Consider the following 26,264-nt stretch of genomic DNA (forward strand, 5'->3'; position numbering starts at 1 on the left):
AGAGGGCCACCAGCCCGGGTGCTGGCAGCACGGGGTTCCCACACTCCCCGGAGCCAGCCTTGGCGCCCCAGCCCTGCCCCACCCTTGCCTGGTGGCGACCAGGGCACACAGAATGTGGCTGCGGATTCCGTCCCCTGGGGCCACGGATTCCTGTCTCAGTGGGCGAGGGCGGAGGACGGCTTTCCGCCCTTTGGTCCCTGCCAACTCCAGGGAGCTGGGCGCGCCCAGGCCTTGCCAGCCAGGCCACAGGGGAGGCTGGGAGGGGGGCAGGGCGGAATCTCACTCCCCAGCTCCCCCAGGCTCTGAACGCCAGCTCCCCGCATAACCCCAGGGAGCTCCTGCCAGCCAGGCGGTGGTCCCAACCTCTCCCCTGGGGGCCTGGGTCTGCGCCTCACCTCAGCCTGTGAATATCCAACAGCCCAGCCCTTCCCCTGCCCCAGGCTGGGGGCCCGGAGGCCTCCTCCTCCTCCAGCTGGGCCTTCCAGCCTTACTTCACCCCCCCCCCCCCGCCCCATCACCCCGGCCACAGCTGATCCACCCAGAGACCCCAGGACGTCCTGGCCTCAACCCTGACCCCAAGGAGAGAGGGGAGTGGGAGCGGGTGGGCGCTTGGCTCCGCCTCCTCGGCCGCTCTCCGTGGGCTTCCCCACCCGCGGGTGTCAATTACAGTAGTCAGCGCCCACCCGCTCGGCCGCTGCGGGGTCTGCTCCTTCCGCCTCCGCCACGTGCCCCAGCGGGCCGGGATGGAGGAGGGCTCCTGGGGAGGGGAGGAGCCACGCCCTGGCTCCCAGGAAACCGTGGGCGCCGGTCCGGTCCCGCTCCGGGTCCGCTCTCCTGCCCATCTGCTGTGTGCCCATCCACCCACCGGTCGGGCCTCGCCCCCGACCCCTGCCCGGCCACGGGACTGCCAGTGTCCCTGGGGATACGGAGAGGAGCGGGGCTTCAGGGTCAGCGCTCGGGCTGAGCGGGAGGCACCTGCGACCCGACCAGAACGGCCAGGGACGCTTCCTGGAGGAGGGGCGGGCGCGGCCCGGAGGCGCAGGAACCATTCTTGAGCCAACCCCCGCCCGAGAGGGGAAGACGCGGCCTTCGGCCCCCCGTCGCGCACGTGGCCCGCGCGGGAGGGGGCGGGCGAATCTCCGGACAGGCCCGGATCTCCGCTCACACCTGCCGGGGCTCAGGGGCGCCGGCCCGACCGTCCGTACTGCAGGGGCGGCGCGGGGGGCCTTTGTGAGGCGCCCCCCAGCAGGTCAGGCTCCAGCGCCCGCCCCGGCCCCGCGCGCATCCCTGGCAAGGCGGGGCGCCCCCAGCGGGGGGTGGGAGGCCACGCCGCCGGGAAGGGGTGAATTCCCCTCCGGCAGCGGTGACCCGAGGCCGTGGCCACCTCCGGCCCAGGCCCCGGGCACGTGGGGGGTGGGACCTCCAGGTCCCAGGAGATGGCGGGCAGGGAGCCGGTGAGGGGCTGGGGCGCTGGGCGGCGCTGCTGAGCTCCTGCCTGTCCCAGCGCCTCCCAACTCGGGGCGGCGGCCTGTGCGGTGGCGCAGGGACCGGTTGAGTGGGAGGTCTGAGCCAGGTCCGCCGCCCAGAGGGCCGGGGAGGCGTGATGCGGGGTGTGGCCTCCGCGCCTCCATTCACTCACTCCACACGCTGGGCCGAAACACCTACCACGAGGGACCAGGGAGGGAGCACACCCTCCCTGCCTCACAGGGGACGGGATCTCCGTCCGGGAGGTGCGAAGGGGCTGCCAGGGGCCAGTGCGGAGGAGTGCGCGGAGCCCCTGGGCCCTGGGGTAAGCGGCGCCCAGGGAGGGCTGGGCCTTGGGGACCAGCTGGAGGCTGACTGGGCTGCAAGCCTAAATCCCCCAGGCGCCCAGGTCTCTCCTTGCTCCCATGTGCTCAGCCCACCTGCCCTGACTCCCCCACACCCAGGCTGGACACGGGACACATCCAGGGGGTCCATAGGGAGGGGGTGACCGAGGAGGAGCTGGGGAAGGAGAGAGGGGCCCGGAGCGCCCACAGGGGAGTCCAGGGAAGTCCTGAGAGGTGCAGGCAAGGGCCCCAAGGAAGTGACGCTGGACCCATGAGAAAGGCCTAGCGCTGTCCACCGGGCAGAGGGGTGGTCCCAGCAGGTGCAGCGGGCCGGAAGAGGCGGGCCTGCAGCACGGTCGTAAGGGAGTGCGGGTGTGGGGCGCTGGAGCTGGGAGCGAGTGACCAGATGCAAACTGGAAAGATCACGCCAGCAGACACCTTGAAAGCTAGATGTACGGGGTTGTAGAATAATCCGTCTTGGGCGGGACCAACGTTTATTTAATAAACCCCCTAATGTTGGAAATTAACTAAGTGGTTTCCAGATTTCTGGCCAGAGACAGCTCTATGTGGAGGGCTGCTGTCCATTCACCGCTACTGCGCTTCGAATCCTGAAGACAAGGTTGTGGAAGTAAGGACTCCTGGTGGTTGTGCCGCTGCCCAGCCTCCAGCAGCGCCCGCAGGGCTGCCTCCCTGCCCACCATGCCGCGACCTCCCCCCAACCCCGCCTCACCCAGGGACCTGACAGCCCCTCCTGGGCGGCCCTCAGGAGCCCCCGTGCTGATGACCCCGCCTTCAGCCCCCAGCCCAGACTCCTGAGCACCAGCAGGGGTGCCCACTGGCCTCGGGGCCCTCTCTGACCACCTCCTTCAGAGACACCCCTCCCTAAAGTGTCCCTCCCACCTCAGTCCAGGCTCCTAAGCCTCTGTCCACTCCAGCGCCCTCGGGACGTCCGCCCTCACCTGCCCCTGTCCTGCCCTGGCTCAGCCGCCAGCCGCTCTCTCAAGCACACATCTGGCTCACAGCAACAAACCCATGCCCCAGGGCAAGCCCCTGCTCAGCTGTTTGCCTATGCCGGCATCCTCCATGCTGAGGGGCTCGGGGGTGCACCCAGACTCAGGGTAGGATGTGAAGATGTCGGGGTCCAATCGGAGAAGCTCAGAGAGGTGAGCCCTCGAATGTGGCCAGTTCTGCAGACCCTGTCCTGCTGCTGCCCCTCCCCACCAGGCTCACACTGCCTGGCAAGCTCTGCCCATAGCCCCCCACCTCTTCCCTGCCCCCAGTCCTAGCCTCTCTGGCCTTGCCAGGGCCCCACACCTCTTCATATCTCACCCCTGAGCCCCAGTCAGGTGCCGTGTTCCCAACTGTGGCAGAAAAAGCCCTCACTAAAGGGTCTGCAGTGTGAGACTCCCAGCCAAGGCCAGCGCCCCTGGCTGGACTCACATCCCAGAGAGGTCGGGTGACTGGCTCGGGGTCACACAGCCAGCTCAGGGTCCACGTGGCTGAGCAGCAGGGACATCCCCTGGCCTGCCCCCTCCAATACTCCCTGGAAGCTCCAGGCCTGGGGAGGAGCTGACTCCAGATCTCATCAGGGTCCAGGCCCAGGCCCCCACCCCCAACACACACGCTAACATGAAGCAGCTCGGCTGCGCCAGACGGCGGACGGGCATGCACCGGCACGCCCTGACATTCCTGGCTGACGGTCTGGGAAGAACCAGGCAGGCCAGTCACCACCCCGATGTCTCTCTCAGGAGCTCAGGCCATGGAGGGCCGAGCAGAGAACATCAACACGGCCCACTGACCCGAGACCAACTGCGGGGGGCAGAAGGCCAGGGCGTCCCGTCCCAGGAGCTGCAGAGCCCCGCACGGCAGGGGGTGGGCACGATGCCTTCAGAGTGGAGACCCAGCCCACTGCTCAGAGCCACCTGCGGGTCTCCAAACCCACAGAAACCTGGGCACCAGAACCGGCAGCCTGGGTGTATCCGTGTGGCCCACAGCCCGGCCCCGACCCACAAGCAGGCAGAGAGGCGTCATCAGTTCCAGCTCTCTGTTGAGGCTGGGAAGTGATCCCAGGGTTTCCCCCACCCCCACCCCAATAAAGAGCTTGTGGATTCCAAGATTAATTCCTGAACATCTGTTCTTTTTTTAAAATAACATCTGTCCAGTCATCTATGTATTTTTTAGTGACTTAAAGGAATACTGTTAACTTTTGTTTGGGGCCACTCTGCTAAACTCTAATTAGTTCTGATAGTTAATCCGTTGATTATTTGGGGGTTTCAATGAATGTTAACATGTGATTTGAAAAGACATTATGATATTGAGTTGGCCGAAAAGTTTGTTCGAATTTTTCTGAAGACGTTGTGGAAAAAGCTGAACGAACTTTTTGGCCAAACCAATACATCTGCCTCCATCTATTAATAATTCCTAAACTGACGATTTCTTTTTCTTGTCTTATGCATTGGCCAGGGCTTCCAGAATAATACTGAACAGAAGCTGTGAGAATGAACATTCTTCTATTATTCCCAGCCCAAAGGGAATGCATACAGATGGTCTCTGTTAAACTTGCCACAGATTTGAGGGAAATAGTCATTATTAGTTGGGAAAAGTCCCTTTAAGCTTCTGTTCCCTAAGGTTTTTTTTTTTTTCTTTAAATCATGTCAATTTTTATCAAACTGTCAAACGCTTTACTCTGCGTCAATGCAATGATTATCACTCTTTTCTCCTTTAAGCTGGGAAATTGCTGGGTTAAAATCTCTGATCTGAACTATGCTTCTATTACTGAGAGAAACCGTATGTGAATGCAACTTGTGATTGGATTTTAGTTAGCTACTACTTTACTATTTAAAAAATTCCCCTGGAGAAGGAAATGGCAATCCACTCCAGTACTCTTGCCTGGAAAATCCCGTGGACAGAGGAGCCTGGTGGGCTACAGTCCATGGGTTGCAAAGAGTCGGACACGACTGAGCGACTTCACTTTCACATTCACTTTCAGTGTTATATGCAGCAACATGGATGAACCTAGAGAAGATCATACTAAGAAAGTCAGATGGAGAAAGACAATGTAAATATATATGATATCAGAAAAAATGGTATCAGTCATATGCGGAATCTAAAAATGATTCAAATGAACTTATTTATAAAACAGAAACAGACTGAGATTTAGAAAACAAACTTATGGTTACCAAAGGAGAAGGTAGAGGAGAGGATAAATCGGGAGGCTGGGATTAACATGCGCGTTACTTTATGCAGAATAGTCAGCAAGGACTTACTGCGTGGCGCGGGGAGCTGTACTGAATGTTCTGTGATGACCTATATGGGAAAAACCTGAAAAGCAATGGATGTAACATATGACTGAATCCCTTTGTTGTGACCAACACAAAATTGAAAATCAACTATTCACCAATATAAAATAAAAATTTTAAATACAAAAAAAAATTAAAAATAAAAAAATAAAAACTTCATGATCATAGATAAAGCTGGTTTAGAATTCACTTATCCTGTGCGGTTTAAAAAATCCCTATACTGTTGTTGTTTAATCGCTCAGTCAAGTCCGACTCTTTGTGACCTGCCAGGCTCCTCTGCCCGTGGGAGTCTCCAGGCAAGAATACTGCAGCGGGTTGCCGTTTCCTCCTCCAGGAGATCTTCTCGACCCAGGGATCGAACCCAGGTCTCCTGCATTGCAGGCAGATTCTTTACCACTGAGCCACCAGGGAAGCCCCAGTCTCCGTACTAGCTTCATAAACTGGGGTGGACCACTTTTCCTCTATTTCTCTTTTTCTGGAACAACTTATACATCACATGGGTTATCTGTTCTCTGAAGGTTTCTTAGACCTGTTTGTGGTAACAGCTGGGTTAGGAGCTTCTGGAAGTGTGTGTGTGTGTGTGTGTGTGTGTGTGTTTGGGCAGTGTGTGTGTGTGTGTGTGCTGGGAGAGAGGTTTGGTTACTATTTTAATTTTTTAAACAATTGTTAATCTCCTGTGGTTTTCTCTTCTTCCTTGTTTGGATTTCAGTATTTTCAATTCTCTATGCATCTGTGCATTTTATCTAGATTTTCAAACTTTTTGAAAGTGAAAGTCGCTCAGTCATGTCCAACTGTTTGTGACCCTGTGGAGTCCATGGAATTCTCCAGGCCAGAATACTGGAGTGGGTAGCCTTTCTCTTCTCCAGGGGATCTTCCCAACCCAAGGATCGAACCCAGGTCTCCTGCATTGCAGGCAGATTCTTTACCAGCTGAGCCACCAGGGAAGACCTCAAACTTCCTGGTGTATACTTAAAAAAAAAATAGTCTCCTATATTTAGAATATGGCAAGGGTTTTTACCCCCTTTGTCTTATATCTTATCATATCTCTTCCCCCTATCCCCCTTAATCACTCCTGAAATAAACTATTTAGAGAGTCAACTCGGGGACTTCCCTAGTGGTCCAGTGGCTAGGACTCTGCGCTCCCAACACAGGGGGCCTGGGCTCTATCCCTGGTGGGGGAACTGGATCCTACGTGACCTAACTGGGAGTTTGCGTGTTGCAGCTGAAGATTGTGCGTGCCGCAGCAGAGATTGAGGATCCTGCGTGTAACGACCAAGGCCTGATGCAGCCGAATAGATGAATAAAGAAACATTTGGGTTTTTTCTTTTTCTCTTTTTTTTGAAGAAAGAAATTTGATTGCGTTTATTATAAAGCTATTACGTGCTCATCCTAATTTTAGCCACGGAGAATATGTTCAAAGAAGAAAGCTCCCTTGTCGTCTTAGGTCTCCCGTCAAGAAACAGCCGTTGTTATTAGAGAAACACCAAACATTTGTTTTTTCAAATAGAGAGACAGCTTTGATTTTGTCATCATTTCTACTTTCTGTTGTTGTTCTCTCTTGGTTTATGTTTTTATTATTTCTTTCCTTCTTTATTTCTTTGGACTTATTCTGTGCCATTTTTATAGATCCTTGACTTAATTGATTTTTTTCCAGTCTTTCTTATTTTCAGGTAAACATAGTCAAATGTATACAGTTGTCTCTAATACTGTTTTATTTTTTTTTCTTAGCATTTTATTTATTTATTTTTATTAGTTTTTTTATTTTTTTAATTTTAAAATCTTTAATTCTTACATGTGTTCCCAAACATGAACCCCCCTCCCACCTCCCTCCCCATAACGTCTCTGTGGGTCATCCCCATGCACCAGCCCCAAGCATGCTGTATCCTGTGTCAGACATAGACTGGCGATTCAATTCTTACATGATAGTATACATGTTAGAATGCCATTCTCCCAAATAATCCCACCCTCTCCCTCTCCCTCTGAGTCCAAAAGTCCGTTATACACATCTGTGTCTTTTTTCCTGTCTCGCATACAGGGTCGTCATTGCCATCTTTCTAAATTCCATATATATGTGTTAGTATAATGTATTGGTGTTTTTCTTTCTGGCTTACTTCACTCTGTATAATTGGCTCCAGTTTCATCCATCTCATCAGAACTGATTCAAATGAATTCTTTTTAACGGCTGAGTAATACTCCATTGTGTATATGCACCACAGCTTTCTTATCCATTCATCTGCTGATGGACATCTAGGTTGTTTCCATGTCCTGGCTATTATAAACAGTGCTGCGATGAACATTGGGGTACGTGTGTCTCTTTCAATTCTGGTTTCCTCGGTGTGTATGCCCAGCAGTGGGATTGCTGGGTCATAAGGTAGTTCTATTTGCAATTTTTTAAGGAATCTCCACACTGTTCTCCATAGTGGCTGTACTAGTTTGCATTCCCACCAACAGTGTAGGAGGGTTCCCTTTTCTCCACACCCTCTCCAGCATTTATTGCTTGCAGATTTTTGGATCGCAGCCATTCTGACTGGTGTGAAGTGGTACCTCATTGTGGTTTTGATTTGCATTTCTCTGATAATGAGTGATGTTGAGCATCTTTTCATGTGTTAGTTAGCCATCTGTATGTCTTCTTTGGAGAAATGTCTATTTAGTTCTTTGGCCCATTTTTTGATTGGGTCGTTTATTTTCTGGAATTGAGCTGCATAAGTTGCTTGTATATTTTTGAGATTAGTTGCTTGTCAGTTGCTTCATTTGCTATTATTTTCTCCCATTCAGAAGGCTGTCTTTTCACCTTGCTTATATTTTCCTTTGTTGTGCAGAAGCTTTTAATTTTAATTAGATCCCATTTGTTTATTTTTGCTTTTATTTCCAGAATTCTGGGAGGTGGATCATAGAGGATCCTGCTGTGATTTATGTCTGAGAGTGTTTTGCCTATGTTCTCCTCTAGGAGTTTTATAGTTTCTGGTCTTACATTTAGATCTTTAATCCATTTTGAGTTTATTTTTGTGTGCGGTGTTAGAAAGTGAACTAGTTTCATTCTTTTAGAAGTGGTTGACCAGTTTTCCCAGCACCACTTGTTAAAGAGATTGTCTTTACTCCATTGTATATTCTTGCCTCCTTTGTCAAAGATAAGGTGTCCATATGTGTGTGGATTTATCTCTGGGCTTTCTATTTTGTTCCATTGATCTGTATGTCTGTCTTTGAGCCAGTACCATACTGTTTTGATGACTGTGGCTTTGTAGTAGAGCCTGAAGTCAGGCAAGTTGATTCCTCCAGTTCCATTCTTATTTCTCAAGATTGCTTTGGCTATTCGAGGTTTTTTGTATTTCCATACAAATCTTGAAATTATTTGTTCTAGTTCTCTGAAAAATATGGCTGGTAGCTTGATAGGGATTGCATTGAATTTGTAAATTGCTTTGGGTAGTATACTCATTTTCACTATATTGATTCTTCCGATCCATGAACATGGTATATTTCTCCATCTATTAGTGTCCTCTTTGATTTCTTTCATCAGTGTTTTATAGTTTTCTATATATAGGTCTTTAGTTTCTTTAGGTAGATATATTCCTAAGTATTTTATTCTTTTCGTTGCAATAGTGAATGGAATTGTTTCCTTAATTTCTTTTTCTACTTTCTCATTATTAGTGTATAGGAATGCAAGGGATTTCTGTGTGTTGATTTTATATCCTGTCTAATACTGTTTTAAATGTGTCTCACAAATTTTAACATGCAGAGGTTCCATTACTGTTAAATTCTAAGTATTTTGTAATGTAACCTTATGAATTTCTCTTTAATATAAATGTTAGTTTAAAACATTTTTAAAAGTTTCTGAATATGGCATTTTTAAAGCTGTACTTTTGTTATTGGTGACTTTTGAAAATTATATTTCACTTCTTTATTTTGCAGGTAGCAAATACACAGAGCATTAAATTCACAGAAGAGAATGAAGCCCCTCCCTCCACACGCACACCCTCCAGACATTCTGCGCCCTTTCCGGACTCTACTAGAGTTTCCAGCTTTCTGGCGTCCTTCTGAAGACATTCTAAGTATGGCCAGTGTAGTAGATGACGCAGGCCGCCCTCGTTCTTGGCTTTTGTCCTTCCCCTTTCTCTGTTGTCGGGGCCTCACAGTTGGTTAAATACGTAACTTCCCTGCCTCCCTTGCAGCCAGGAGCAGCCGTGAACCCAGTTCTGACCCATGAGCTACAAGCCACGCCTGCTGAGAGGAATGCTGAGGTAAACACAGGCTTTCCTTTTTAAATAGCTTATTTTTTAATAAAGAGGTTTAGTTGCAGCAGGAGGGACCTTTTAGTCAAGACACGTGAAATCTCTAGCTGCCTCGCACAGACTCTTTGTCGCAGCCTGCGGGATCCAGGTCCTGACGGGGGACTGAACCTGCGCCCCCGGGTCGGGAGCTCAGAGTCTCAGCCACTGGCCCATCAGAGAAGTCCCATCATTTGCTCTTCCGAGAGAACGTGGGACCCGTGGGACCCTCGCTGCCTCTTCCCCGCCTCCTTTCTTCCTGACTTGGGCCCTGCTGTGTGGGCTGGAGACGAGGTGGCCGTCTTTGACTATGAGCCAAGGCTGAGGGGGAACCAGCCTGCTCCAGACAGCAGGGCGGACAGAGGAGGCCCGCGCTGGGCAGGCCTTGAGAGAAAGAAATGCCTGCCCGCTGGCATCACGCTGTCAGGCTTGATTTTCCTTAGAGCTGAGCCACCCCTGTGGGCAAACCACATGCACGTCTCACAGTGGCCGAGCGCCACACCCTCAGCACCATGATTTTTTCACACAGCCGTCAGCCTTGGAGATCGTCCTTCCTCTGGGCCTGGAGAGCTGGCGGTGGGATGTCACCCTGCTGCACACACACCACGGTGTACTTAACCATTCCCAGTGGCCTTTTGAGACGTTCCCAGGCTTTTTCTACCACAGGCAGTGCTCGAACGGATAGCCCTGCGTGTGCCATGGGGTCGCGAAGTCGGACACGACTGAGCGACTTCCAGTTCACTTTTCACTTTCATGCACTGGAGAAGGAAATGGAAACCCACTCCAGTGCTCTTGCCTGGAGAATCCCAGGGACGGGGGAGCCTGGTGGGCCGCCCTCTATGGGGTCGCGCAGAGTCGGACACGACGGAAGCGACTCGGCAGCAGTGCTTCATCCCACATCTGCGAGATGCTTCATCTTCACGTACGTGACGTCAAGTCTACAGGACAGATTCCTAGGAGCAGAGACTGTCCTCTTTATGACCGTGAGTCTAGGGATCCTAGGACAAGGCCTGCCTCGCCTCCGTTCAAGTCTCTGTCTGGGTCCCTCAGTGGGATTTTTTTTTTCCTCGGATCTTACGTGTTTCTCATTAGGTTTATTCCTGGGTACTTTAGCTTCTGGTCCGATGGTCAAAGGGATCTTTTCTTTTCTTATCTCTTGCTAACAAGCTGCTTTTTGTATGCTGTGTGCTTAGGCGTTCAGTCTTGTCTGACTCTTTGCAACCCCATGGACCGTAGCCCGCCAGGATCCTCTGTCCACGGGATTTTCCAGGCAAGAGTACTGGAGTGGGGATCTTCCCCACCCAGGGATCGAACCCAGATCTTCCACTTTGGAGGCAGACTCTCTACCGTCTGAGCCACCAGGGAAGCCCTTTTCTGTATGGACGAGGGCTAACGATGGCAGCATGCTCCTTCTGTCCCAGACAGTCTTGAAATACTGTTTGCAATAGGATTTAAATTGATCCACTTGGATTTTTCCAGAGATTTAATCATATCAGCTGCAAAACACTGACATCACATCACTGCTCCTGCCATTACACCCCCTCCTGGTGCCTCCTGAACAGGAATTCCTCCTAATAGCATCGCTCCTGTTATGTCTCACTTTCCTCTTCTCTGGTTGCAAAAATATTAAGTAACAGTGATATCAGAAGACAAGCCTCCTGAGTTTTTACTTTAATAGGTATGATTCTGGTATCTCCCCCATTTGACATGGGGATAGCTTGGGGCTTGTATAAATTTATGGCATTTATACAAGAAAATTTGATCAAGAAAGCATGTTGAGGGACTTCCCTGCTGGTCCAGTGGTTAAGACTCCGAGCTTCCGACGCAGAAGGTTCAGGTTCAGCCCCTGGTCAGGGAACTAAGATCCCACATGCTGCGTGGCGCAGCCAAAGGAAAAACAAAAAAGAACGCATGTCAGTTCCAGGCAGGACATTATAACCAGTTATACTTACCTCCTGCCATAAATAACTATAATATCAGGCAAATGTATGAGGCAACGGTGAGCAACAGGGGATGCAGGACTGAAACTCTTGAGAGGAGGAAAAGGGCCATGAAATGAGCCCCGGGTTTGCCCTGGTTTCACCTCAGGTTTCCCCTCCAAGGTCGCGAGAGCTGAAGCCAAAGCAGAAGTCTTCCTGGCCGAGGAGGCAGAGATGAGGGTTAGGGGCTCCAGGAGGGCTGGAGGGGCTGCAGCTGGCAGGGGCCAGTGCCAAGCAGGAGGGAACTGTGCGTCGTGAGTGTGCAGAAGCACGGGTCTGACACCCAGCCCCACGTGGGGGAGTTTCCCACACCAGCTGCGGGGAGGTCTTGCGATTCAACTCACTTCCAACATTATTGACCTGGACACAGCATCAGAGCCACAGGTTAAGGTCTCAGCCCCACAGGACTGCCCCCACTTCAGACCCCAGTTCCAGTCCAGGTTGTCACCTGTGCTTCTATCCGGCTTTGTATAGACTGGAGGCTCCAAGGACCCCCCACCTCGACTTCGATTAATATGCAAGGACAGCTCACAGAACTCAGAAAACCAGTCTACTCACTAGATCACCAGCTTATTACAAAGGACATTTAAAGATGCAATCAAAAGGCAGAGGAGGAAGCACTAGGGCAAGGTCCCACACACAGAAGCTTTTGTCCCAGTGGAGTTTGGGGCCTCACCCAGCAGCAAATGTATGCATTTGGTTCACCAGTCTGGAAGCTCCCCAAACCCTGTCCACTGGGATCTGATGGCGGCTTCACTACACAGATGTGATGGGGAACTCACTGGCCACTGATCACTGATTCAGCCTCTCTCCCCTCCTCAGGCTTCAGGTGGCGGGACTGACAGTTCCGACCCTCTAATCACATGGTTGGCGCCTCTGGCAACCAGATACCATCCTGAAGCGGTTTCGAACGTCATCCATTAATATAGCAAAAGACACGCGCGCTGCTGTCATCTCAGGAGATGCCAGCGGCCTCAGGGGCTCTGTGTCCGCAACAGGGACAAGCACTAGGCACACGTTTCTTACTACGCATCACACAGTCACGTGAGCCTGTGTGTGGGCTCCCATCAGACCCCGGCTGGGGCCAGGCTGCCTGTGTGCAGGGAGGGCTTCCATAAAGCCCAGCAGGAGTGGCTACTGTGGGGCGGAGGTGGAGAAACCCGTCACGGTGCAGGGATGGGTGACACCGCAGGTCCCCCCCAGCTCGAGTGGAGAAGGCTCAGTGGGCACCTCGGGTGACCAAGCAAAACCCCAGAAAGGCCATGGTTCAGGAATACAAACCACGCTCCAGAATAAGGGCCAAAACCTAGGACTCAGAACAGGCCTGAAACAGACCCAGCCTTCCAAAGCATCCAACACGACCACACAGTCTGCTAGGATTCTAGCAGCATTCCAGAACAAAGCAATATCTTTTAAAAGAAGACATCATTTACACTCTTTTTCATACAACAATCTCAAAGTCTAGCACATAACAGACAATTACTACATATGAGAAGAAGCTTGAAAACATGACCCATAATTAAGGGGGTGGAAGTCCCTAGAACCAGATCCTCAAGTGACCAAATTTTGCAGAGCAGAACATTGACAAAGCAGTCTTTATAAATATGCCCGAAGATTTAAAGGTACAAATGAATGCGCAAGGAGACAAAAGGAAAATCTAAACTGAGAAATGAAAACTGTAAAAATAGGACTGATGGAAAACACACACATACAAAAAATAAAGGACTGGATGCAATTTCTAACCAGAAGACAATATCTGAAACGAAAAAGAAATCACTGGATATGCTGACCGGCAGAATGGGTACTGTCAGAGCAAACTCCAGGAGATGGTGAAGGACAGGGAAGCCTGTCGTGCTGCAGTCCATGAGGTCGCAAAGAGCTGGACGTGACTCAGCAACTGAGCAACAAGAATGGATACTGCAAAAGGGGGGCTCCATGAGCGCAACACAAGCGACGCTGAGAGAAGGGAATGTCTGCGTGCAGACAGGTCGAGCACCGGAGACCAGGGAGGCGGCCACCGGGACGACATCAGGCGGCGGAGTGCATGCGCAATTAGGGTTCTACGTGAGGAGGACAGACAAATGGGGCAGAAAAAATTTTTGAAGAAATAACGGCTGAAAATTCCCTGCTGCTGCTGCTAAGTCGCGTCAGTCGTGTCCGACTCTGTGCGACCCCAGAGATGGCAGCCCACCGGGCTCCTCTGTCCCTGGGGTTCTCCAGGTAAGAACACTGGAGTGGGCTGCCATTTCCTTCTCCAAATTTGGTAAAAAACATAAATGTACAGATGCAGAAAGTTTAGTGTACGCAAACTCAAGAGAACCACATCTAGACACTTCGCAGTCAAACACCTGGAAGCCAAAACTACAGAAACGGCAATTTAAACCCCAGTGAGACGCCACTTAGATGCCAATTTAGCTAAGATGGAAACACCGACTGCTGGTGAAATCACAGAGCAAACAGGACTCATACAAGGCTGCCAAGAATGCAAAATGGTGCAACTTTGTGAAACAATTTTGCAGCTATATACCTACCCCTGGTGCTGCTGCTAAGTCGCTTCAGTCGTGTCCGACTCTGTGCAACCCCATAGATGGCAGCCCACCAGGCTCCCCCGTCCCTGGGATTCTCTAGGCAAGAACACTGGAGTGGGTTTCCATTTCCTTCTCCAGTGCATGAAAGTGAAAAGTGAAAGTACCTACCCCAGGACCCAGCAATTCCACTCTTACACCTTTCCAAGAGAAAAGAAGACCTCTGACCTCAAGCAGCTTGTACAAGAATGATTACCCTAACTTCGTTCACTGCAGCCAAAATCTGGGAAGAATCTATCTGCTGGTCAACAGGAGACCTGATAAGCAAGCTGTGAGAGTCATACCAGGAGAGGCTCCTCGGCACCAAGGAGAGCAGGTGACTGACCTACGCTGCAGCGTGCATGAGTCTACAGCCTATTAGATCAAGCGGAAAAATTCCAGACGAAAGCATGCACCATTCTATTCAAATGAGGAACAAGCGAAATGACAGAAATGAGAACAGCGGGCGCCTGGGAGGTGGGAGGAGTCTTCAAGGAGCAGAGTAACTTTATGGGTGATTGAAAGGCCTGATACCCTTTCTCAGATTTCTTCCTGTATCTGACTGTGCCTGGTCTTAGCTGAAGCACCTGTGATCGTCCATTTGTGTTGAGACACGCAGGGTCTTTAGTTGCAGAATGCGAACTCTTAGCTGCCAAACGCAGGATCTAGTTCCAGGGATCGAACCTGAGCCCCCTGCACAGGAAGCATGGAGTCTTAGGCACAGGGCCACCAGGGAAATCCCCCAGAGCCTGACACGCTGATTGTAGGGGCGGGTTACAGGATACGTACGTTTGTCAAAACTCACGGAACCGTTTGCTTCAGATCTGTGCACTGACTCATCCTTCGACACTGAAAGGAACCAAGGATTCTTCTAGAAATGGCTGATTGCTGGGTCAGCCCGGGAAAGTGTGAGGATGGGTTTGCCAGAGGATGGGGGAGCGCTGGAAGCACGGAGGGGCGGAGCTGAGGATGAGGCAGGGATGCTCCGTGCGGGTTTCCTGACCGCCGTGGGGCTTCAGTTGTGAGGAAGAGCGTCCTTCCTTGTGGGAACTACACGGCGCAGCGCGCGGGGACGCTGGGGCACCGGGCTGGCCATCCACTCCCGAACGGTGCAGGAGGAATGGGAGGAGCCTTTCTGCAGGCTTAACACTGGCTTTTGCTGGTTTGTTTTTGTCTTTGGGCCCTGCCGCTCGGCAGGCGGGATCCTAGGTTCCCGACAGGGATCGAGCCCTTGTAGTGGACGTGCTGAGTCTTAACCACTGACCTCTAGGGAAGTCCCTCGGGTTTAAGATTCTTTAAGATCTGTCTACCTGACTGAATGGAAATTTTACCTCAAGAAAAGAAAATCTATGATAAATCCTATCAAATACCTCTAGGAAATGAACACTATTTCTCTCTTCTGCTTTATTAATATGATGAGTTGTATTAAACATTTTCTGTTAACAAGTCATCCACAAGCAAACCTCACTCGGCTTTAGAGTGTGAGCCTTTTAATGTGCCTTTTGATTCTGTATGCTAATATTAATATTTTAGCATTGATATTAATGAGCTCAGTCTGTAATTGTACACTATTGTGCTAGATTTTTGGAGTTTTGATATCCATATTATTGAAGGAATATTTTTAAATGGGAAAAATTCACCAGTTTCCTATATCCTGGAATATATTATAGTACGGCTTTTTAAAAAAATATTATTCTTTTTAAAATCTGTATTTCTTTATTTCCTTATGGCTGTGCTGGGTCTTCATTGCTGTGTGGCTTTCCTCTAGCTGTGAAAAGAGAGGCTGCTCTCTCATTTCGGAGCACGGGCTCCAGAGCCCAGGCTCACCGGCTTAGTTGCTCCGCAGTATGTGGGATCTTCCTGGACCGGCGATTGAGCCCATGTCTTCTGCACTGGCAGGCAGAGGCTTCTTTACTTAGGAGACTGTCTCGGCCTGATGGCTTTTCCAGGGATAGCTCTGCATTACTTGCTGTGCTTAGATTTTTAAATCTCTTCAGGAATCTGTTTCAATAAATCTATTATTAATTATAATATTTCCTTAGAAAAACCATCTGTTTCAGCCAGGTTTTATTTACTTGCCTGGTGTGCATCAAAGTATTGTATCTTGTACTTAAAAACCATTTTCTGCATCTGTGACGATTTCTCTCATTTGTTCTTCTGTATATTTTAACATTCCTCCCTCCTTGATTCTCTCTCTATTTTTTGTGATTTTTGTCCCTCCAAAATTAGCTCTTGGAATTATTCTTTCGTCCTAACCATCTTCTGGTTTCCAGATCCATTTATTTTTGCCTGTATTTTCACTCTGACCCTTTAGAAAAGTTGGCCCGTCAGCCTCACGGCAGTCAAGGCACACGTTTCAACAGCAGCATCCTCCTGTCTCCTCCCCACAAAGAGGACAGCCCCTGGGTGGTCCACGGTCCCAGGACGCCAGCACGCTCCTCCTCTGTATCCCTCAGGGCAGCGGTGATGGGGACGGGTCTTCCTGGGACCACGGTCAGGAGATGAGAAGTTCTTGGTTCTTATTTTGGAATCCTTCCTCCCCATCATACCACAGCCTTTCCAGCATTTCAACCTCCACCACTGGGTGACCACTGAGCCCCAGTTTCAGTCAACCAACCAAGAAAAAAGTGAGGGACGCTTCCAGCTTCTTGCATTGAAAAATCGTTGTTGTCTAATCGCTAATGCCCAACCCTTTGTGACCCCATGGACTGTAGCACGCCAGGCTTCCCTGTCCTTCCTGGAGCATGCTCAAACTCATATCCATTGAGTCAGTGATGCCATCCAACCATCTCATCTTCTGTCGTCCCTTTCTCCTCCCACCTTCAATCTTTCCCAGCATCAGGGTCTTTTCCAGTGAGTCAGCTCTTCCCATCAGGTGGCCGAAGGATTGGAGCTTCAGCTTCAGCACCAGTCATTCCACTGAGAATTCAGGGTTGATCTCCTTTAGGATTGACTGGTTGCCCTCTTTGCTGTCCAAGGGGCTCTCAGGAGTCTTCTCCAACACCACAGTTCAAAACAAATCCTTCAGTGCTAGCCTTTCTTATGGTCCAACTCTCACATCCATGCGTGACCACCGGGAAAACCATAGCTTCCGCTGTAAGGACCTTTGTTGGCAAATCGGTGTCTCTGCTTTTTAACACGCTGTCTAGGTTTGTCATAGCTTTCCTTCCAAGGAACAAATGTCTTAGTTTCATGGCTGCAGTCACCATCCACAGTGATTTTTGAGCCCAAGAAAATAAAATGTGCCATTTTCCCCACTTTTTCCCCATCTATTTGCTATGGAGTGATGGGACCGGATGCCAGGATCTTAGTTTTTTCAATGTTGAGCTTTTAGCCAGCTTTCTCATTCTCCTCTTTCACCGTCATCAAGAGGCTGTTTAATTCCTCTTCTCTTTCTGCCGTAAGTGTGGTGTCATCTGCGTGTCTGAGTTTATTGATATTTCTCCCAGTAATCTGGATTCCAGCTTGAGATTGATCCAGCCCAGCATTTTGCACAATGTACTCTGCATAGAAGTGAAATAAGTAGGGTGAAAATATACAACCTGTCATACTCCATTCCCAATTTTGAACCAGTCTGTTGTTCCATGTCCTGTTCTAACTGTTGCTTCTTGACCTACATACAGGTCTCTCAGGAGGCAGGTAAGGTGGTCTGGTATTCCCATTGCTTTAACAATTTTCCAGTTTGTTGTGATCCACACAGTCAAAGGCTCTAGCATAGTCAATGAAGCAGAAGCAGACGTTTTTCTGGAACTCTCTTGCTTTTTTGATGATCCAGCAGATGTTGGCAATTTGATCTCTAGTCCCTCTGCCGTCTTCGTCCTCTGCTCCCCACATCCTCTGTCTTTTCTAAATCCAGCTTGACTATCTGAAAGTTCTCGGTTCATGTACTACTGAACCCTAACTGGAAGGATTTTGAGCATAACCTTCCTAGCATGAAAACGAGCGCGACTGTGCAGTAGTTTGAGCTTTCTTTGGCTTTGTCCATCTTTGGGATTGGAATGAAAACTGACCTTTTCCAGTCCTGTGGCCACTGCTGAGTTTGTCAAATTTGCTGGCGTATTGAGTGCCAGCACCTTAAGAGCATCATCTTTTAGGATTTGAAATGCCTCAGCTGGAATTCGGTCACCTCCACCAGCTTTGTGTGTAGTAACGCTTCCTAAGGCCCACTTGCCTTCACACCCTGGATGTCTGGCTCCAGGGGCACGGTCACACCACTGTGGTTTTTCAAGTCATTAAGATCTTTGGGTACAGTTCTTCTGTGTATTCCTTTTTTTTTTGGCTGTCAAATAATCCTTTATTTTTCTCTTCCTTTTGCAGCTCTTAACTAGGTGGTCACTCCACCGCAGTTGGTGTCATCTATGATGTCATGAGGGTGGCGGCCATCAGCGTTGCAGCCCACAGATGGGGCACTTCCTAGGATCTTTTTAATGGTGCCAGCGAGTTCTCTGGGCTAGAGCGTTCTCCAGCTAGAGATCGACGCTGCACCTGCCAGGCAATGTCGACAGTCTCATCAAAAGTGATGTTTCCACTGTGCTTAATGTTTTTCTCCTTCTTTCTATCTCTTGGTGGCTGCTTGAGGACTTTGATGATCAGGGCAGAAGCAGAAGATAGCACCTCAATCCAGGCCTGTCTGTTCTGATCAGTTTCACTGTAATCCTCAGACTCTTGCAATCACCAGTTGCCCTGGTGATGTTGTCACCGACCTTTTTTGGAGACCGACCCAGGGGGCCAATCTTGGGGATCAGGGCAGATGTGGCACCAACTTCCCCACTAGCGCACCTCAGGTATCCGACTTTGATCTCACTGGGGTCGAACTTAGGTGGCATGGTGGAGGCGGCTGGTGTCGGAAGAACCCCGATTCGGGATGACAAAGGAAGTTGTACTTTTTGCCTCCGCTGAGCCGAGAGCTCTTCTGTGTATACTTGCCACCTCTTAATATCTTCTGCTTCTGTTAAGTCCATACCTTTTTCCTGTGCCCATCCTTGCATGAAATGTTCCCTTGATATCTTCAATTTTCTTGACGAGATCTCAGGTCTATCCCATTCTATTGTTTTCCTCTTCTTTGCACTGATCACTGAAGAAGGCCTTCTCTCTCCCTGCTGTTCTCTGGGACTCTGCGTTCAGCTGGGTATGCCCATTTCTCCCTGGCTTTTCAATGCTCTTCTTTCCTTGGCTGTTTGTAAAGGCTCCCCAGACTACCACTTTGCCTTCTGACACTTCTTTTCCTTTGGGTGGTTTGTCACTGACTCCTGCACAGTGTTACAAGCCTCTTTCCATAGCTCTGCAGGCCCCTGTCCACCAGATCCAGTCCCTCGGCTCTGTCCCTCACTTCCACTATATAATCATGAGGGATTTGACTGAGGTCATACCTGAATGGTCTAGTGATTTTCCTTGCTTTCTTCAATTTAAGTCTGAATTTTGCAGTAAGGGGTTCATGATCTGACCCACAGTCGGCTCCAGGTCTTGCTTTTGCTGGCTGTATAGAGCTTCTCCACGTTCGGCTGCAAACGATAATCAATCTGATTTCGATTTTGATCTTTAGTGGTGTCCATGTGCAGAGTCGTCTCTTCTGTTGCTGTAAAAGGGTGTTTGCTATGACCAGTGCGCTCTCTTGGCAAAACTGTTGGGCTTTGCCCTGCTTCATTCTGTACTCCAAGGCCAAACTTGCCCGTTCCTCCAGGTACCTCTTGACTTCCTACTTTCGCTTTTCAGTCCCCTATAATGAAAGGGACATCTTTTGGGGGTGTTAGTTCTAGAAAGTATTGAACGTCTTCATAGAACTGTTCAACTTCAGCTTCTTCAGCATTACTGTTCGGGGCATAGACTTGGATCACTGTGATATTGAATGGTTTGCCTTGGAAACGAACAGAGATCATTCTGTTGTTTTTGAGACTGCACCCAAGTACTGCATTTTGGACTCTTTTGTTGACCATGATGGCTACTCCATTTCTTCTAAGGGATTCTTGCCCAGAGTAGTAGATACAATGGTCATCTGAGTTACATTCACCCATTCCAGTCCATGTTAGTTCACTGATTCCTCAGATGTCAGTGTTCATTCTTGCCATCTCCTTCTTGACCACGTCCAGTTTATCTTGATTCATGGACCTAACATTCCAGGTTCCTGTGCGACACTGTTATCACAGCATCGGACTTTAAGTCTCACTACCAGACACATCCACGGCTGAGAGTCGTTTCTGCTCGGGCCAGCCTCTTCCTTCCCTCTGGAGCTGTTTCTCCACTCTTCTCCAGGAGCGTATTGGGCACCTGCTGCCTTGGGGAGCTCATCTTTCAGCGTCCTATCTGTTTGCCTTTTCATACTGTTCATGGGGTTCTCCAGGCAGGAATGCCAGGATGACTTGCCATCCCCTCCTCCAGTGGGCCATGTTTTATCAGAACTCTGCCCTGGGACTATGGGTGACCGTGCTCGGCATGGCTCACAGCTACGCTGAGCTATGCAAGCCTCTTTGCCTCAACAACGATATGGTCCATGAAGAGAGTGCTGAAAATATCAAATCCCAAATCCCTTGTAACTGCACACATCTTGGAAGATTTAATCCAATCCACAACACGCTCTTCCCTCCCTCACTAGGACTTGCAGACACCAACCCACACAGCCCCAGGCTCCTGACAGTATAAATGACGAATCTGGCAGACCTTTTGATGCGTAAACCCTCTTTTCCCAAATTAGGCTTGTGCTTAACCTCCTTGGACATGCTGGGATCTGACTCTAATTGTAGGTTTGGGGCAGTGAGGGGCGGTGGAAGTGGAGCGCGGTGGAAACCGGCACCTGCTTGCAAAGTAACCACATCAGAAGAGGCCACTGCTGGGCCCGCACAGGAGGCGGGACCAGACCCGCGGGAGGGGGAGGGCCCGCACCCGCTCAGCGCGGTCACTGGCTACTGTGGGATTCTGGCGTCTAGATCTGCCCCAAATCCGGCGTCCAACTCTGTCCCCATCAGAGTCCTGCCGTTCACAGGGACCTGCGGAGGGAGGTTAGCTCAGTCTGTCTTGGGGTTCTGAACCCTCTGGATCTTGCTGGGGCTGCCTTGGGAGTACATCCCCTCTGCAGACTTGGGGGAGCAGAGATCCTTCAGGGATGGAAGGAACACTCTTGTTGTCTGACCTGCCTTGAGCGTAGGATTCAGGCCCCCCCTCCCCCCTCCCCCCTTCCCCCTTCCCCCCTCCCCCCTTCCCCCCTTTCCCCCTTCCCCCCTCCCCGCCCATCATGTCGCTTTATTCCCTTAGATGCTGGTGCAGCTCCTCCAGTGGCCCCTCCCACTGTCCTGAGCTGCCCCCGCCCCTTGCACCCCCATCACTGGTTGTGCAAGTAACTGTTGCCCGCAATGCACCACACACTGGTGCTGCTCAGCCGCTCAGTCGTGTCCAGCTCTCTGTGACCCCGTGGACTGCAGCACACCAGGCTTCCCTGTCCTTCACCATCTCCCAGAGTTTGCTCAAATTGATGTCCATTGAGTCAGCGATGCCATCCAACCATCTCTTCCTCTGTCGTCCCCTTCTTCTCCTGCCTTCAGTCTTTCCCAGCATCGGGGTCTTTTCCAATGAGTCAGTTCTGCATCAGGTGGCCAAAGTATTGGGGCTTCAGCTTCAGCATCAGTCCTTCCAGTGAACATTCAGGGTGGATCTCCTTGCTTCCAAGGGCCTCTCAAGCGTCTTCTGCAGGACCACAGCTCAAAAGCATCCATTCTTTGGCACTCAGTCTTCTTCATGGTCCAAATCAAACATTTGTGCACGACTACTGGAAAAACCATAGCTTTGACTAGATGGACCTTTGTCAGCAAAGTGATGTCTTTGCTTTTTAATATGCTGTCTGGGTTTTTCATAGCTTTTCTTCCAAGAAGCAGGCATCTTTTAATTTCATGGCTGCAGTCACTTTGTGCAGTGATTTTGGAGCTCAGGAAAATAAAATCTGTCACTGTTTCCATTTTTTCCTTTTGTATTTGCCATGAAGTGACAGGACCATGACCTTAGTTTTTCGAATGTTGAGTTTTAAGGCAGCTTTTTCACTCTCCTCTTTCACGCTCATCAAAAGGCTCTTTAGTTCCTCTTCACTTCCGGCCATCAGAGTGGTATCGCCTGCACATCTGAGGTTGCTGATATTTCTCCAGTTACCATGGCTCTAAATGTCACACAGTCCCATCACTGGATCCTCACAGCCTCCAACCTGCTAGGGCGTGTGAACTATTTGCCATGTCCCCCTGGGAGGCCTGTGGTCTGTAGCGGCCGTGGGCGCCCGCACTGTGGGAGACAGGATTCGGCTATGGAAAACAAGCAGGAGTCCAGGTTGACCACAGGCGCTCCGAGGCTTCTGCAGCACGGAGGGGAATATGATCTGTGTCTCGCTGATGGGATCCCAGGTTGCAACTAGCTCTGGCCAGAAAGAAGCATCTGCAGGCCGGGTTAGGTGCCCGAGGAGGCCAGGCAGCTCTGCCCAGACCTGCAGAAGAGGTGCCGGCTGGTCCCGCTGCCCAGCCTGCCGCTGACCTTGAGCCCCAGAGCAGCTGCGGTTTTGAGAAGCCACGCTCCAGGGTGATCTGCTGCACACGCACCTCTCAGGGGGGTCGCTGCCCCTGCTGTGGTTGAGAGGCTGAGGGAACCAGAAGACGTGGCCCCGCATTCGTCCCAGACCTCACTGAGGACGGTGGCCTGTGACAGGACATCTCGCTGGTGGTCCAGCTGGGCTCGCCAGCAGCCAGATGGAAATAGCAGCAGCAGGTCACCTGTCTTTTCCCCCAGCTCTCTCCCAGGGGGCAGTCACCGGAGGGTCCATGGAGCCCACTGGGGCTTCTTATCTGACCCACATCCTTGTCCAGCCTCGACCAGACTGAACCCACACTGTCATTTCCACCAGGTTGACTTGTGGGTCACATTATTTGCAGGACTCCCCAAACCCCTCAAACTCAGAAAGAGTTTCTCACAAAGAGAAACACTGACAAGACTCAACTGCACCTGAATTTAAAACTGATCATTGGCTGTATGGCTCAGGAAACTCAAACCGGGGCTCTGTCTCAGCCTAGAGGGGTGGGATGGGGCAGGAGATGGGAGGGAGTTCAAAAGGGAGGGGAAATATGTATATCTACAGCTGATTCGTGTTGAGGGTTGACAGAAAACAACAGAATTATGTAAAGCAGTTATCCTTCAATAAAAAATTAATTAAAAAAAAACTTCTGATCAGCACAGAAAGCACAAACTGGGAAAGACTTTCTGCAACACAGCTCTCTGACGGTGGACAGGTTGGACCACGTGGTTTAAAGGTCCTGTTTGGCAGAAGAGACCACAGTTGCCCCCGAACTGGGGGAAAAAAACAACAACAACAAAAAACTTGCAACCTACATAATGGAAAGACTGACAGATATAACCATGTAAAAATTAAAAATATCTCAGAGCAAAAGATACCATAGGCAAACATAGCTGGTCCAAGCTGCTTCTCCAGCTCAGGGTACAAATAAGGTCACATACTTCTGTTCTTCGTGGCACCCCACCTGCTCACACGGCCGGGATGCTTTCCACGGCAGCTCAGCCCCCCATCACCTCAGGCGTGTTTGCTTTCGACACCGGTGCACCCCTGCCCCAGCGACACACCACCCCTGGGGGCACCTGTGTGCAGCTGGTTCCCATGGAGCACAGGGGCTCGGGTCACTGGGGTGCCATCGACGCGTTCCCACCTGGGATGCTGCCCGCATCAGGCCTGGCGTGAACTCTAGGATGACAACCAGAGGCTGCTTCCTCCTAAGCAAGTGGCGCGGGGGCTCTGTCCACATCGCTAACACAGAGAGGCATCGGACGTTAAAAATAATCATAAAGCGCGTGGCGCAGCTGAAAAGCCGGGGGGGTGGGGTGAGAGAGGACGGGGAGGTGCTGACCCCTCGGGGCAGGGCAGTGGCACCAACGCGTCCGGGAGGGGCCGGGGCTGTGGTGACCCCCATAGCCGACCCTGAGGGTCTGCCCCTCTGGAGGGTTGGAGGGAAGGCAGAGGTGCGTGGGGTCCTCGCCGGCACAGCACGACGTCCCTGGGGCGCTGCCTGCTCTGGGTGTCCTTCGGGTGCAGAAGGCGGGCCCGGGGGCTTGGGACACCCGGTCAATGCTGCAGTGGCCATAGACCCTTGGGCACTTCTGCAGCCGCCCGGCACTTCCAGGAGCGAAAACTGCGTCCTCAGCCCAGCCCTCCCGTGAGCTGGGCCCGGGCCACAGGAGTTACTTCTGTGAAGTGGCGAGGCCTGGAGAACGTAGAACACCGTGAAGCATTTGCGAACAGTGGGCTCTGGGCAGAGGACTGAGTCCAGCCCAGAAAGATGCCCATGGCGCTGGGTACAGGAGAGGCCAAGGCGGGTCTTCACTCTACGTTCACTCCCCGCTGGCGTCTCTTATCCACACGGAGATACTCTGGCACCGTGCTGGCTGCCAGGGGCTCCAGCTTCCGTCTCATCACCATGCAGAGCCGCCTCGCCCGGCGGTAGCCTCTGACCAGGAGCCTGCCGTTGACTCACGTGACTGACCGGCACGTGTCTTCCTTCTTGGCGACCACCCTGGGCAGCCGTCCCCAAGAGCCGGGCTCTGAGTCCAGTCCTGGGTCTGGGGGACAAGCAGCCGGGGCCGTGAGGAGGTAGTGGCTCCCCACCTTTGCGAACCACTACCCAGAAGAGGTCCTCCCGAGGCAGTCACGATGGCAGGGCACGGCCCACAGCCCCCGCACTGCCGACGCCCGCTGGGAGCCCGGGGCCCCCAAGACCAGCTTCCATGTGAGCGTTTGCCAGAGCTCGCCGAGGGCGCTTGTGCTCCCGGTGTGGCTGCAACCCCGACAGGGCGCAGATTAAAGCCTGAGGGCGGGAGGGCCTGGGCAGGGCTCAGGAGGGCTGGGCACCAGCCTCCAGACGTCGTCCCACCCTGGAGTCCTAATGCGTAACCTCCCCGTGGGGTGTTGCCACTTGGGGTCCAGGGTCCTCACTGGAGCGCCACAGCCGACCACCTCTCTGGGGGGCAGGCTGACCCGTGGCCCACTTTACGTCACATTGATATATATAGGCCCCCAGATACTAGAGACCCTTTTACCAGGCAGGACACCCGAGAGGCCTAGAGATCACCTCTCAGGGGCTGAGGGCAAGGTGGTCTCTAAAGTCCAGGCCTTCCAAGCAGAAGAAGAGCCCAGCCTGCACAGGCGGGGAGGGGCTCTTCCCAGGACCAGCCAGCCTAGGGGGCCAGGAGCTCAGGGCCATCAGACGTGTTTGAGCCCACCTCATGCCCCCACCCCATCCTCTGCGGCAACGCTGACTGTCACAGAAACCCCCTGCAAACGTGCTGAACTCAGCCTGGCTTTGAACTAAGTCAACGGTGAGGCTTTGACAAGTGTTTTAGCGCTATCGTAGAAGCTGACCACATCATAAGCGAAGAAATGAAGCCCAAGCTCTCACTGACCATGGCTAACCACCCCCCACCCGCACCCTGGGCAGGTATAAGCAGCCAGCCCACCCTCGGTTCCAACACCACAGGGGACATCCGGGCTCCTGACAGCACAGCTTGGCAAGTCTTCCCACCCCCGGTGGAGTCCATCTCCCACTTCCGGAATCCAGGGGCTGGACCTCAGGGCTTCCTGGGTCCAACAGGAAGTGCCACATGCTAATTCCATGCCTTGCCCTCTAGACACCTTGGGCAAGGGGGAGACTTACACACTGAAGATTACAAACGCTGCTGGGAGAGATGAAGGCTTTAAAGGAACAGACATCACTGTTCACGGACTGAGCGACTCAGCACCTCTGTGGTGGCCACCCTACCTGAATTCACCCATGGGCCCATGGCAACCCCTCCCAAAATCCAAGCTGGCTTCTTAGTTTTTGCAGAAATTGGTGCACTGATCTTAAAATTCACATGTAAATGTAACGTCCCCAGAAGAGCCAAAATAGCCTAAAAAAGAACAAAGGTGGAGAACTCATTTCCTGACTTCAAAACTTACTCCAAAGCTGTCGTAATCAAGATAGTACCATATGAGCAAAAGGACAGACATCCAAACCAACGGAGCGTAGCTGAGAGTCCGAGCATAATCCAGTACATTGAGAGCCAACTGATTCTCAGCAGGGATGCCAGTCCCAGAACGGAGGAGGCACACGCCACATCCTTGATCGAGGGCTTGTACCCAGAATGTGTCTTATCCCTCAAGAGGACGACAAATAATCCAAGTTTTAAGTGACCAGAAATTTTAGACAGTTGACCAAAGGACACAGACGGCCTCTAAGAACTTGAAGAAACACTTGGCAACATCAGTAAGTAGAGAAATACAAATTAAAACCGCAGTAAGACGCACGGGGATAGCTATCACCAGAAGAACAGTTGTTCTGATGAT

General features: G+C 51.4%; 1 pseudogene; it reads right to left on the minus strand.

The window, feature by feature from the left end:
- Positions 1 to 18,236: 18,236 nt before the first annotated feature.
- On the minus strand, positions 18,237 to 18,738 carry LOC138423435 (large ribosomal subunit protein uL11-like; annotated as a pseudogene).
- Positions 18,739 to 26,264: the final 7,526 nt, after the last annotated feature.

Source organism: Ovis canadensis, chromosome 18, assembly GCF_042477335.2.
Source record: "Ovis canadensis isolate MfBH-ARS-UI-01 breed Bighorn chromosome 18, ARS-UI_OviCan_v2, whole genome shotgun sequence".
Lineage (NCBI taxonomy): Eukaryota > Metazoa > Chordata > Mammalia > Artiodactyla > Bovidae > Ovis > Ovis canadensis.